Source organism: Maniola jurtina, chromosome 16 (genome assembly GCF_905333055.1).
Source record: "Maniola jurtina chromosome 16, ilManJurt1.1, whole genome shotgun sequence".
Classification (NCBI taxonomy): domain Eukaryota; kingdom Metazoa; phylum Arthropoda; class Insecta; order Lepidoptera; family Nymphalidae; genus Maniola; species Maniola jurtina.
Window position 1 is genome coordinate 6,038,367 of NC_060044.1, and position 16,348 is coordinate 6,054,714.

Here is a 16,348-nt window from a genome sequence, read left to right on the forward strand (position 1 = left end):
AAACCGCCTTAACTATGAAAAGAGATTTTCAGTGTGTAAGGTAATATAAAAAATAGAACCTAGGTGAACATTTCTCAAGTTAAAAAAAAAGATTCCGACGAAGTGAGAACCACCTCCTTTTTTTGAAGTCGGTTAAAAAAGTAAGTAAGATATTTAATTAAAATTCTCAAGATAAAAATACACAACATATATTTGGACGTTTCAAAAATATGAAATATCATTTGACTCCCGTTGAAGGAGACTGCAAACAAAACAAAATGCATAAAACCATAAAATACGCTCCTTAAAACTGTTTGAGTGCTGTTCGTAAATTCAATTGCCATATTGAAATAAATTGCTTGTAATCTTATACCCAAACAGCCGGAAAACAACCGAATGAGCAATATCAAGTTACACCCAAGAATGGTCTCACTTTTGGTTTTTTTTGTTAGCTCTGTCAAACGATTTCTTTAGAAATTTGAGCATATAGACAACCGATAATATCTCTGAACCCGAACTGAATACAACCTTTGTTTGTGCTCATAAATTATTAGCCAACACACAAAACCGACTAATTAATTTAAATGGTAAATTGATATTATGATTGTCAGAAGAAACATTTTACGATTCTGTATTCTGTATGGAAGTCAATTACTGGTATTAGTTACATTAATTACGATATTTTACAGCTGCAATTTAGTTTTATTGCCATTGGAGCATTTTATATTTGAGAACTGAAACACCGTACCGGCGTATCGTAAAGGAATTATTACGGTATCCCTTAATATCACGTTATAAAACGCTAGCCAAAGTAAAACACAAGTTTGGATAGATTTAGTTTATAACTGTGTTTTTCTGTAATAAAAAAGAGAACAAACAAAAAGGCATCATTTTGTATTCAAATTCAGTTCTATTTCATTTCAAATACCGTCTTTAAGTCTCTATCGTGAGACCTAAAGACGCCTACTGCAAGTGGGTTGTGGTTAATACTGATTATCCTAAATTTTCGGTTCATAAAGATACACCTTAGGGCCGATGCACACAGACAGCATGGAGTGGAGTCGAGCATCTTTGATAACAAATTAAACTCAATTTCGTGTAGGTACGTTGACATACCGTGTTTACTGAGAGCAAAACCTGCAGGAAGTACGGTGTTCGCCTGAACTTTCGCGCAACTATACCAAAGTCAATAAAGCTTAGTTTGGATTGTTCTATGCAAAAAAGTTGCCGCGCCTCTGCTCTACCGGTGTGACGCAAACATACTTCTCTATTCAATGAAAAATATTTTCACATATTAAAATACGTTTCACCTTTTTTTTAACTCCCGACCCAAAAAGAGGGGTGTTATAAGTTTGGCGTGTGTATCTGTGTATCTGTCTGTGGCATCGTAGCTCCTAAACGAATGAACAGATTTTAATTTAGTTTTTTTTTTTTTTTTTGAAAGGTGGCTTGATCGAGAGTGTTCTTAGCTATAATCGAAGAAAATCGGTTCAGCCGTTTGAAAGTTATCAGCTCTTTTCTAGTTTTCTTATAGAGGTTTTTGTGTCGGGGTTTTTTTAAATTTTGGGTTATAGATATATTTTAGGAAAATAATAATATGAAATATCCTCTGAAAAGAACGATAATATAATTCCCGATATAATCTTCGAGCTAAAATTTCATACTCAAAACAGAGGCTGCTTATTGCCGGCTCGCAAATATTTAAATAAAAAAACTTCGAAATCTTTGAATAAGGTAAACCGTGGGCGTTCCGACAATGAGCACGTCACAAAGTGCCCTTTGAGCTGTCAGCGTCTTGAAGGAAGCGGGGCAATTATATTGAAAACTCCCGCAATGCTATCTTTTAGAAAAATAATACTGGTCCTGGGTCCTGCGTTAACTGACGTAAGGAGCTTATTAGCACGCCTGCCGTGACGGACAGTAGGCCCTTCTTTTGTTTCATCTCACAATAAATCAGCTTTACAACGTTTCGTTTTTTGTATGCAACAGATTTATCTTTTTTTGTCCATTTTTATTACTTTGTAATCAAGGTCAAGCTGATGAGCAGCAATCAACGTGTTTGCAAAACTGGAAACTCTGCCGGCTAAGAGCTTCAAATGCCCAATTAGTGCGACAAGCTTTCTCGTGCCTTTTTTTCGATTAAAGCACTGTCCATACAATGCGTTACCAAAGTCGCGATAGAGATAATAATATTGTATTATTATATACCGATATATGACATATGTATATATGTAACAGAAAAAGCTGACTGACTGGCTGACTGATCTAATCAATGCACAGCTCAAACTACTACTATATATTACATATATATATACTACTATATAATTTGTTATACTACTAGTATAACAAATTATAAATAAGTAATACTAAGGCCGCGGCCTATAGGTACTTAAGTTTTACTTACGTAAGGAGTTTACTTAGTTAATTAACCACTTTTAAATGACACTTACAAGAGTGTTTACATTAGTTTTTCGTAAGTTAATCATGTAAGCTACTTACCTGAGTAAAACTTACTGGCCTTAAATAATAATGCCAAAAAGCATTGCCAGATGAAAGATATGGTATAGTCGGTACTAAAATTCAGACAAGATTCAGACCCAGTCATAAAAATTGTATATACAAAAATTCTAAATAGTTACGTCTCTCTCACATAACTTTATTATAATATTATATACTTGGCAGATATTGTGAAAACACTATCCAATTAATCGTAGCGCTGAAGGACATGACATAGATATCGCATAGTCGTAAAGTAAGAATCACAACAAGTGACTAGTATAATATGATGAGTCAGTGAAGCCATCAACGTTGAAATGCTTTCGAACGCGATTGGCCGGCCCGGAGTAGGAGGCATACAAATCCGACGTAAACCCATTACGATATCAAATTACCCTCTACGCCCAAACCACGGATTGTGTGACTAATTGGTATTAAAGGTGCTGTTATGTCTTAATTAAATTAAACTCATAATTCCCCAGAACTCTGTTGCGGTCCAGGAATTTTAGTACGTTACAAATTTCATACAATAGAGCAATTTCTGAGGCGAATGGGAAATAGTACGTTAATTAAGGGTGTTACACAAGAGATTAAGCTTTAACCGGTCTCGAGTAAGGCCCGCTGAGCAGTATTTTCAAAGTGCTAAGCTTCTTTCATGTAAGCTCGCTTGTGAAAATAAACAGGACAAAATTGCGCTACTTGACGGCTGACGGCTGTTGTATTATGTTTCCACGCAATTTGGAGTTCATTTGCATATTTTACTTTATATTCAAACCAACTGATGCCCGCGACTCGTCCGTGTGAATTTAGATATTTAAAAGTCCCGTGGAAACTCTTTAACTTCTCCTAATAACAAGTTTAAATTAAAAATTTATAACAGCCCCGACATGTGTAATAACTAGAAAAGAGCTGATAACTTTCAAACGGCTGAACCGATTTTCTTGGATTATAGCTAAGAACACTCTCGATCAAGCCACCTTTAAAGCAAAAAAAAAATTAAAATCGGTTCATTAGTTTAGGAGCTACGATGCCACAGACAGATACACAGATTCACGGATACACACGTCAAACTTATAACATCCCTCTTTTTGGGTCGGGGGCTAAAAAGCCTTGTCACCTGTTTCGTTGCGGTATGATTGAATGAAAAACCAACAATTAAACACACTTTCGCATTTAAAAATGTGAAATGATGGGTAGTAAAGTAGATATTAAACGATATTAGAGTAATATCAATAGGTGTACCTGCCTATTAATATTAGATAATTGCAGATTCTAATTTATTATGGTAGACGTTGTGGTTCCAAGATGATTACATCAATGTGGTTCCAAGGTCCTTACACCAGAAATCGCAGCATTACCACTGCCCTTCTACTCGAACGAAGAGAGTTCGAGTAGACGGACCCTCTCCGTCTACTCGAACCGACGACGACGCGACGACATCAAACTGGTCGCAAAGAACCGCTGGTTTCAGGCCGTGGCGTGTGGAAGTTGCTACAAGAGGCCTATGCCCAGTCATGTATATGTATGTCTATCGGATGATGATAAATATCATGAAATTCTAGTTAAGTGTTACATTTCCGACGGTTAGTTTAATCATCGATTGAAATGGCAAGCTAAATAAATAATAAGTTTATTTTAATTAAAAAAATGTGAACACTAAAACATGGCGTGACTCTCATTTACATTTTTGTTATGTCTTGATTACCATCGGAAATGCCTGATAGCCATCGTTAGCTCTATTAATTAGTTTTGCTTCATATTAGCTCATTACTCATAATGTAAAGTTGCTCAGACTGCTTTTTAAATTGAATTTTTAAACTGAATAGAATTTAAAAACCAACCTTATCGAATTATTGTACAAATCATGCCCGCGTGGATGTCAAGAATATTTGTTGATTTTCCACGATGGACAGCCAGACTGATTCTTTACCCAAAAAATTTGCCAATCTTTCTGTCACCAGATGACTACAGGTGCACCTGTACAATAGAATTAGTCACACCAATTCAGTTTGTCACAACTGAAAAATAAGTTAATTATGTCTGACATGAAAAATTTTGTTTAAATCATGGTCTCTGTAAAAAAAAATAACTCTGCTTACTCGCAGAAAAAGTAATACTGTGTTAACACCAAAATGATACTGTTAGTCATAAACAGGGATAGTTTGCTAACACGATCGCGGGAAGCCGGGGAAATAAGAATTTCTTCGACCGTTAAATTTACGACTTGTCCCAAGGAAAGCCTTGTCTCCCACCCGAGATCTCTTTTTATAATTTATTTGGTTTGTTACGACCGCACGTCCTTGTTGCTTCCATGAAAATAATGTGTGTGTTCGCGGAGTGATGGTAGAAATTTTCTTCATGGAAACAAATGTAGCCCTGTAAATTATACGATAGGTAAACGGCCTGATTTTCCTCAGCTGCCCCAAATATAAGCAAGTGGTCTCTCACAGAAACGTGTGAACGACGCACTATGTGCGGCGCACATGAAATTGTTTGGTCACAATAAAAAACTAGTACTTAACTCAAAAAATATTTTTTTCAGTTTTCGCCAAAAACGTGAGAATTTAGAAAAACTCATACTCCTAAGTTTTGGTCCTACATAGCATACTCTTTGACAACAACGGTTTACGTAACATATATTTTAGAAATATCAGGTTTTCACAATTTCCATTTTGGCAAACAATTTATTTTAAAATTAAAATGAATATAATTAAAACACTTTTGGGGCTAGCCGCTTTTTAGCAAACGAACATCGAACATAGACCTAACATGTTAAATGATTATGCAAACACCTCCAACCGATTTCTCCACAAAACCTATTTTGTGCCTAATTTTATTGAAAATGTTATCTTGCCGTCGTCGTTATTGGTTTGCTTCGGTGGTTACAAGACCAATAACCGCGTTTGGGAAGGAACTACAGAATGCCTGACCCAGTTTAAGGCCGAATTCATTGCTCTTTGGTAAACCTATGTTGAAAGGAGCAAAATGGCCAATCAGCTGGATGCCTACGAACTGAATTTAAGAGGGAAGTAAATAAGTAACTCATCATCTTCGTTTCAACCGTTTGAGTTCGGACATAGATCTCTTGAACGGTAGTGTGCTGTTTGTATCAATGACTTCTATTGTCTTCAATATCATTTGGTTGAAATTTCAGTGACTCGTTTGGTGTTATCTGTCCAGTAATTATTATCTAGGTATAGAAATAGAAAAAGAAAGATTTATATTCAAACTAGCCGATGCCCGCGACTTCGCCCGCATGGATTTAGGTTTTCAAAATCCCGTGGGAACTCTTTGATTTTCCGGGATAAAAATTAGCCTATGTGCTAACCCAGGATATTATCTATCTCCATTTCAAATTTCAGCCAAATCCATCTAGTAGTTTTTGCGTAAAGGAGTAACAAACATACACACACACACACAAACTTTCGCCTTTATAATATTAGTGTGATAAACTTTTACAAGTACTAAGAACCGTCAAATGCATCGACCACCACTCGTTCGGAATGCCTTTCTTATACAAAATCTCCGAGCTGATTATCAGGAGCATACTTTTAATAGATAAGTTAAATTTGGTAAGGGCAGGTCTAAAATAATTGATCAATGCTGGTACCGCTTTTCTGGTCCAAAAAATCTATTTAATACTTTAAGAAAAGAAGATGACTAACTTATATAAACGCACAACTCAAAGTAAAGCTAGAGACGTAACATAATCCACCACTAAGATTTGACTTCCAACTGGATCTTCAAAAAATCTAAATCTACTCAACAAAATAACAAGAAACACACACTAGGAAAGCATTTTTAAAAAAATTACCTGAACAAAGCCAGGGTACTTCATCTAATTGATAAATTATTTAAAGAAATAACAGTTTTGGTCCATACATACATACATAGACTGCTAAAATCATAACCCTTCCTTTCGGCTTTGCCGTAGTCGGGTAAAAAGTGACACCTGACTTTGCGATTGGCAACGGGAGGAAGTAAGGGTACCCACAAAAGATGACAATCTTTGTCACAATCACGTGGTCACGTCCCATCTTTTCGGTTGGGGACTATGCTCACGGTGTGTGAAATTTATGGAAATTGCATTTCCGCATTATGTCCGACTGGAGGGTGAGGCATTACGAGCGCTTTGTGGAAATATGACAACGCAATCCTAGGACATCATTTCATATAAGTGATGGGAATACATACACCATTAGTGTAAAATTAATATACGTTTGCCTACTAGAACTACATTAATGTAAGCTTATACTAAATTGCAGATATAGTGAAAAAAACCGGGCAAGTTCAAGTAGAACTCACGTGGAGAGGGTTCCGTACGATTAACATGACTATAAGACTGTACGCACAATATTAAGAGCCTTGCCATGCCATTTTAAGACCATTGATTTTTTTATAGATAATATTTACTTATTTTGTAACCAAAGTACTTACCTAATCATTTACCTAATGGAAAAACTTTTCTCAAAATATCTCTCAAAAAACACATCAAAAGTTATTTCTTTCACTTTAGGTAAAGATAGGTAACAGTACGTATAGAACTTAAGTTTCTTACAAAGTAATGTGTTTTATGAGTCAAACAATGTACTTATTCAGAAACAAAAAACCCAATGTTCATTATTTTCTTTTTCGCGAAGTAACAAGTTCCTTTTAGAATAGAATATGTCCCAGAACTTAGGAAACTTATCAAAGACATGGATGTTTAATTATAACCGCAACAAAATGTACCTTTTTGTGGTTAAACTGATAATATTAAACACTAAAATACCATCAGTACAAAGTTCATTTTTTAGTACTCAAAAATTGAAAATGTAAGTCACATAATTTACCTACTAACATCGGGCATGCCGTATCCAAAACGCGCTATTACTATTAGTAAATAACTAGGTACATACATCAATAGTAACCTCTGATCATGACATCAATATTATGATTATAAAATCGGCCCCTAATATTCTATTTTGCATATAAAAGTAGGTATGTTATTTCATACATAAACTATTTCTAGATAATTAAGGCAAAGTCTATAAAGTAAAGTATTAGGTAGGTACGCTATTGTAAGAAAAGTAATTACTTACCTTAAACTTTAAAAAGTTTGGTTTACTTATTTTTATTGCGAGAGGAAAGTTAGCTACTTAGCTACCTACTTGTTAAAATTTTACAAAGAACGCGAACCGCTTTGGATCCAAATAAAAAAATTAAAACAACGCTCCTTGCAATCTCTTTAAACTTATAACGGAATCATAAACACAAAGATCCTTTAAGGTTCAGTCTTGAGTAATAAAAGGAAACTCATTTAAGTTAGCCAAGGATACTCTGGCAAGTTATACTATGGAAGGCCAGTGAAGTTTAAACTGTTTCCTAGAGATCAGGGTTCGGTGTTGGTATTATATAAGCCTTTACCTAATCGTCAATACAACTTAACCAAACTTTGCTAACAAAGTTGGGCCGCAATTTCTTCAAAGTTTTCTATTATTAGGTATTTCAAATATTTTGAGACATGCATAAAGCATGACATAAAAAATTAAACACGTTAAATGTAAATATTTATTTGTGTGTATGTGTATGTGTGTGCGTGCCTGTGTAATTTCAGTTTTCAGTTATTTTCGCGTAGTGCGTTTTTCAGTTATTTATTACCTATATTTGTGAATATCTGATCTAGCTTATAAAATATTCTAAATATGTATTGAAATAGGTCATGCTTATGCCTATATTTAATTTTAATTATCTTAATTATTTTTAGGGTATATTAGAAAAAGGCCTGAAGGGCCTAACATCTGTTTCTCAGGTACCCATAAGTACCTATTTACCATAAAATGAGAAAACGATAAGGAAAGCACAAAAGGATACAACACTATCCTCTTCATTAAAACTAAATTATCAGTATCATGTAAAAAATCTCACAAACTTTTTAAATACACTGAAGCCATTTTAGTACCACTAAAGTTTAGATACAAAAACATACATCAACACATAGCAAGCAATATTCCACTCTATTTCTTCGGCATAGGTTTGAAAATAGGATGATAGAGAACTTCTTGGCGAAGCTGGTCAAACTTATCCAGACCAGACTAGCAAAGTTCTAATCGAAGTAACGACGCGCGCTCATCGCCTTTGTACCAGAAACTCTTATATCTTCAAACAATGGTAAGTTGGCGGTGAAACTCCGTAAAGTTCGGAACATGAGAAGTTCATTTTTACGGTTGTGAATACTGACCTGTATTGTGTCTATGTAGGTAATGTTAGGTACTAGGTACATAGTTTTATTTCAAAGCATGTTGTAAATGAAAAAGGAATTTTTAATGAATAGGTATGTAATTAGTTTTTGTTTCTTGTTGATTCTTAATATAGACAGTTTTAATATTATAACTTCATGATTTTTCTATGTACTATTTAACAATAGCACCTAAATTATTTCACTGGCACAGAATAACAATATTATCCTATCATCCATACTAAAATTATAAATGCGAAAGTGTGTCTGTCTGTCTGCCTGTCCCTTTCACGCTACCTTTTCACGGCCCAACAATATAACCGATTTTGGCGAAATTTGGTACAGGGTCAGCTTATATTCCGGGGACAGACATGGGCTATTTTTTATCCCGGAAAATCAAAGAGTTCCCACGGGATTCCTAAAGACCCATACGCTTAACCGATTTGTATGAAAGGTACCGAAGTAACTTGCGTCCCTGTAATTGACATAGGCAACTTTTTATACCGGAAAATCAAACAGTTCCCACGGGATCTTTAAAACCTAAATCCACGCGAACGAAGTCGCGGGCATCCTCAAGTACAAAATAATATAATATCCGATATAATAATATGATAGACACATCTGCTTTTGTAACACATTCAGTTGAAGTTATCTATTTGCATTTGTAATTGCAGAATTTTAAAATGCAAATTGCCATTTTTATAGTCATCCTTTTAAACGGCACAACTTATCTACGAATATTACCACGACAATGGTGCTTTAAAAAACCATGTAAAATGCATTAGTTTCTGTTATCTCTAAATGCAAAAACAACAAAACAATTTGGAAACTTTACAAGCTTGGCAATGTTAATAGTTTAGTTAACTCTGTTTTATTTGCCAATAAATACAAACATTGTTAACAATAGAACAAAGTTTCACTTAAGAAGCGAAACAAATTGCAAAAAAGCACTGTAAAAAATTGCAAATAGAAAAGCTCCCGTTGGTTAACGGGACGTTCGCAAAACTAAGCTTTAACTATTGTATACGTTTTGCAAAAAGGCATAATACAAGCAGACCTTTTCTCAAGGCGAACGACTAAAAACCAAAGACAACCTGTTTTGTTTTAACTATGCGCATAAAAAATGCAAAAGTCATCCCAGTAAAACAATAATGGTATAAAAAATGTTAAATAAGGAGATGGCTGTGTCCTTCCCTTAGTGTTACGGTTCCATCTTTTCAGCTGTACGTTTAATGTACAGAGTAAAATAAAATAGATAATACTTGGGTAAATTATTATTATTGTGCCGTAAAAATATTATATTAATTGTTTTGCCCCTATTTTGTTCAGTATTTTATTAACAGTAGTTAGTTATGTTTTTTAACTCCCGACCCAAAAAGAGGGGTGTTATAAGTTTGACGTGTGTATCTATGTATCTGTGTAACTGTGTGTCTGTGTATCTGTGTATCTGTCTGTGGCACCGTAGCGCCTAAACTAATGAACCGATTTTAATTTAGTTTTTTTTTGTTTGAAAGGTGGCTTGATCGAGAGTGTTCTTAGCTATAATCCAAGAAAATCGGTTCAGCCGTTTGAAAGTTATCAGCTCTTTTCTAGTTACTGTAACCTTCACTTGTCGGGGGTGTTATAAATTTTTAATTTACACTTGTTTAGTCGTACCTTTGGATATAAAACAAAATGTTAATTAAATTACTTAACTTATATTTTTATAGGAATTTGTCTACGTGATCAAATCAGCAATGAGGAGATCCATCCGCCATAAGACCGGAGTAAGCGACATAGCTCAGTGAGTTGCGACTTGCGAAGCTGAAATGGCAATGGGCAGGGTACGTAAGATCGAAAAATTGATATATGTTGGGATTCCAAGGTGCTTGAATGGCAACCATGCACCGGAAAGCGCAGAAAGATCCCCCTCCCCACCCATGGTGGTCAGACGATATCAAGCCGCTGGGTGCTGGCGCGGCGGCGCGGTAGCGTATAGATGTAAGACCGTAGCCGTAAAAGTCCCTACAAGAGATCCTTGTCCAGCGGTGGACGTCTATCGGTTGACGATAATGACGATGATAAAGGAGAATTTTACAAGCAAGTAGCTTTTTCTTTTTAGTTAAATAAAAAATAAAATAACTAAAGTGCCCACACACGGAAAGGTTAGTGCACTACAATTATCAATTTAACCAAAAAATCACATAGGGCAATGACTTCAAAATCTGTTTAAGCTTTAAGCCATGAGAAGGCTCTATGCTTTGTCGAAAGTTGGCTCAAAATACAATACCAAAACTTACAAAGGAAACGCAGACAATCATCACAAAAAAAGTGACTTTTGTGGGTACTTCAGCCTAAATACGTTCTATACGTAGCATACTAATTAAAACGCAGTCATACTACAGTATATGAAAAACCTACACATTATGATTAGCTTTTTGCAGCTTCTGTCATTTCAGACGTCTGTGCCTGCATAGTTGAAAGAACGAGTAAAATAAAAACGCCGAGACTGAAGAAATAAACGAAAGTATGCATTATTATGATGACGATTCCAGACAGGGATGCTGTTGAGAATCCTTGTCATGAGATTTTTTGACTGTATTTGTCATTTTCTATTATCTTTATTCTGTCTCTAGCGCAAGGATGAGAACGCCATATTATTTGCTCACCAAAAGCCGACACGTACCTATTTTCTTCATCTGGATTAGCACATAGGCTACTTTTTATCCCGGAAAATTAAAGAGTTCCCACGGAATTTTTAAAAACCTACATCTACGCGAACGAAGTAGCGGGCATCAGCTAGTGTTACATCAAAAAGTGGGGGTCTCCAAAAAAATTTTTTTTGGTGTATCGAGTGGAAAGAGAAGAAAATTCTGAGTTCATGAATGTGAATGTACTAACTAAAACATTAAAATCTACCAAGCGACAGCTAACAATTTTATTATAATCTTTCAGCATTTAAGTCGGGTTTTAGTTTTGAACTTTATCTTGTTTAAATAAAATATTGTGGAAACCAAAGATTGAAAATCTATACTGGAAGCGGCACTACGTAGGTACATACCTATATGGACCATTATTATATTCTCATCATGGGGGTCACTGCCGATCACAAATTGATCACGCGCGGGTGACATGCCTTGGTGACGTGAAACGGCCATATTGTGATACGCTATACTGATTAAACTAATATTCCAGAATATATTATGTCATTCAAAGATTTATTAAATGCTTGCTGATGCCCGTGACTTCATCTGTGACTTAGAGTTTTTAAATACGTTAGGTCTATCTTTGTGCTTAGCTTATATTGTAACTGTATCCTAAAAAAAATCACGTCAATCCCTTGCTTAGTTGCGGTGTAATTAGACGACAAACCAACAAACATAATACCCTCGGATTTATAGTGCAATCAATATTGCAATATTGATGAATATTGAATCTACCTAATCTGAATAAAATTGCTCAAGTGCGAGTCGGACTCGTAAACGAAGGGTTCCCTACCATCGTAGGTACAAGAGATTCTTTTCATCACTTTTTTTTCATGGCGACCATTTTATAATTATTATTATTTGTCGTTATAGCGGCAATAGAATAGATTTTGTGAACATTTCAACAGCGATTACGGTTCATGAGATACACTGAAGGACAGACGGACGGACGGACGGACAGCGGAGGCAGTGATATAGGGTCCCGTTGGTAACCTTCGGGTACAAATCTCGAGTCACGGTAATATTATTATTCATAATATTACCGTGCCCGAGTGGAGTAGGATAGAAGAAACAAAGAAGGTAATTAGTAGAACAAAGGGTCGATGCACGTTGTAGGCCTCCCTGGCGCAGCGTTAAGCGCTGTGCTATTATTAGTGTGAGGTCCCGGGTTCGATTCCCGACAGGGGTTAGGAATTTCATAATTTCTAAATCTCTGGTCTGGTCTAGTGGGAGGCTTCGGCCGTGGCTAGTTACCACCCTACCGGTAAAGCCGTGTGGAAAGCGATTAAGCGTTCCGGTACGATGCCGTGTAGAAACCATAGGGGTGAGGGTTTTATAAAAACTGCCATATCACTTCCAGGTTAGCCCGCTTCCATCTTCAACTGCGTAATCACTTAACACCAGGTGGAATTGCAGACAAGGGCTAAAATGTATTTGAATATTTTTAAGGATTTATCGCTTTACCATACGTCAGTCTACGATAAAACGTAAAGCGTAAAGTAAGTATAATATTCAAATGAGCGTATACAACTATGTAAGTATAAATTATTAATATACGACATATAAAAGTACTTATTCTTGAATAATTTTCTCTTTGTTTCTTTGAAGAGAATTCTTAACATCTCCAACATAATAACAGGCTAATTATCTCTCAAACAAGCCGTAATAAAAAATGTAAAACAATCGGATTTGAGAAAGGCAATTTGTTCCAAAGGACAAGCTAATTAGCAGTAAGAGAGCGAACTAACGTTAACAGGGCTCTCTCCGTCACTCGTTTCATACAATCGTAGTTCCAATTTCATTTGAATATTAAACAACCAAAGTCCATGAAATTTTGCAGACATATTCTAGAAACTAATATCTGTGTCTGTGGTTTTCCAGATTTCTGTTAAAATATTCGGTTTCAAAGTTACGCGGTCTTAAAAATTTTCATACAAATCTTTAAGCCTCTGTAATTTTAAAACTACATATTTTTAGAAAAATCTAAAACACCACAGACACAGATATTAGAGTCTAGAATATGTCTGCAAAATTTCAGGGACTTTGGTTGCTTAATATTCAAATGAAATTGGAACTACGATTGTATGAAACGAGTGACGGAGAGAGCCCTCTTAAGAGATTAAAATACTTAATCCTACAGGGTTACTAGAAAATTGTATTGTAGTTTAAGTGGACTGCTAACTATGTTTTGTTGAAGATTTTTTTATTCAGATAAAAGTAAGCCTTTGACTGCAATCTCACGTGGTGGTTAGTGATGTAAGTATGGTTAACCTGGAAGGGATATGGCAGTTTTCTTTAAACCCAAACTCGTTTGGTATTTACACGTTACGTAGACCTAGGTTGAAAAAAATGATATTTTTAGTAAAAATCGAATAATATCACCAACATTAGCATCATCATCAACCCAGCGACAGCTCACTACTGAGCACAGATCTCATCGCATCACCGACGGAATGGGAAGGCTGGGTTTGGCCATAGTCTACCACGCTGGTCTTAAGTGCGTATTGGCAGACTTAACACTCCTTTCTGAGGCATACAGGTTTCCTCACCATGATCACCGTTATAGCAAGTGAAAGCCACTAGGTATATTTATATCTTACCAAAATTTATCAAAATCATTACTTATGAAAATTTACAAGTTCTATTTATTTTATTTTAGCTGTTCGTTTTTTGCAATTGGAAGTTCGAAAGCATAATAATAATAATTAATAATAAAAAAAAATATAATAATAAGTTTTGGTAATTTAACATTATTAGGTAAGTTCATTAAATTTCAATTCCTAACAAACATTTAATTCATTTTCGTTTCTAATTTTATTATTATTATTTTTAGTTTTAACTTAGTAGGTGTAAGTAAATAAAAATGTTTGTAAATATTGAGTTATTTATAGAATTCAATAAAAATATATTTTATATAAAGTCTAATTAAGTTTTTATTTAGATTTAAGTATATTTTATAGAATTTATTAGTAATTGTTTAATAATAAATATTGTTAATATTGTTTTACTTTTTTATATTAAGAAATACCATAAACTTTAACTGACCAACTTTATTTAAAAGCAAGCGAATTCGAGGGCAAAAACAAGTTTAAACAATAGATATAATCTGAAAAACAGGAAACAAGGAGATGCTCTATTAAAAATATCTGTATCTGAGCTACACTTTAACTAAAGTGTCCGAGTGGAGTACGATAGAAGAAACAAGGAAGTTAATTAGTAGTTGGAGGGTTCGTTCGCAACATGTAGCTGAAGAACTGGTGGCAATTTCAGCATCACACTTCACACTAATATTATAAGGGCGAAAGTTTGTGTGTATGTGTGTGTATGTTTGTTACTCTTTCACGCAAAAACCACTAGACGGATTTGGCTGAAATTTGGAATGGAGATAGATTATACGCTGGATACTTTTACATAGGCTACTTTTTATTCTGGAAATCAAAGAGTTCCCGCGGGATTTTGAAAAACGTAAATCCACACGGACAAAGTCGCGGGCATCAGGTAGTAATAATTTAAATTTATTTTATTTTATTCCATTACATAGCCCTTGATTGCAATATCACCTGATGGTAAATGATGATAAACGGACTAACTTGGAAGGGGCTTGGCAGTTTTTATTAAACCCGGTATGGGTTCCTACTAAGTATACGGTTAGTGGTACTGGCCATTGCCAAGTTTTCTTGCAGAAGTGAACTCTGGTAAGTTACACTCACGCAAGAAATTACGGGAGATGCATTTAATGGAAAAACTTGCAGAAACTGACAGTAACAGTTTAGCTAGCTAAAAAAACTTGCCAGTGGATACTTGACCTTAATATAACAAGTTCATCATTGTAACAGCTTTGAGCGAGTTTTGAACCTGGAGTCCAAAGGCTGGAGGCTGGAGCATGGTCAAATCGAATGTCTTCGAGTCGAGTCTTCTCAATTCCGTGGTTATATTTTTCGAGAAGTTCTTGAACGCAGTACTAAAACAGAGGAGATTTTGTAAGTCATGTCTACACTAGTCGTGAAAGAAGTCCCAGGTTCGGGTAAATATTTAATAAATAACACAGTGGTCCTTTTCGGTAGAAAGATCATTTCGAATCCAGTGGTAGGTAGTTGATTCGTTTGACGATTCAAAAGTATTTTGTGTAAAAAATCCTTCTTTATTTTCTATATCTAAGAATAGAAGTTGATCTAATTCGTTTTTGAATTCAAAACTTCACTATCATCAACTTCTGCCACAGAAACTAATCATTTACAAAAATCTACCACCAGCTCCTTCACTATAGCAGAAACTTTAAAGACTACTTACTAGCTGCGTTAGCATCGAGTAAAAGCAACGACGAAAAAATTACGACCATGAGTGTAGTTAGCTGGTTTAATATATTTTTCTTTGTATGCAGCGAAGTGAATAGACAGAACCATTGTTTGGGGAAGAACATGGCAGTTAATAAGAAGGTTTTTAAGTAGTCTTGAAAAATTTTAAGATTATGATGATACTAATTTGGTTGTACACAATCTTTAACAGAGCTCTCTCCGTCACTTACTCCATACAATCGTAGTTCCCATTTCATTTGAATATTAAGCAACCAAAGTCCATGAAATTTTGCAGACATAGTCTAGAAACTAATATCTGTGTCTGTGGTGTTTTAGATTTTTCTAAAAATATGTAGTTTTAAAATTACAGGGGTTCAAAGATTTGTATTTTTCTTTAAAAAAAGGCCCAACTTTGTGCTCGTTTTTCTAGACAACGAAGCAATTTAATGAAATTTGGAAAAACCACAGACCTAGAAAATTTAATGAATATCATGCAGTAAAAAAATTATCGTTATATATTTTATATTGTTATAATTATGTTGGAACTACGAAAACCAGAAATTACACCCAGAAATCTTGAAAATTTCGTGCTGTCTCGATTTCTGCAAGAGGGGTGGTGAGGTGCGGGGGACGACCAACCCCCGACGGTGACGGGGGGCGGAACTGACAGTCTAAAC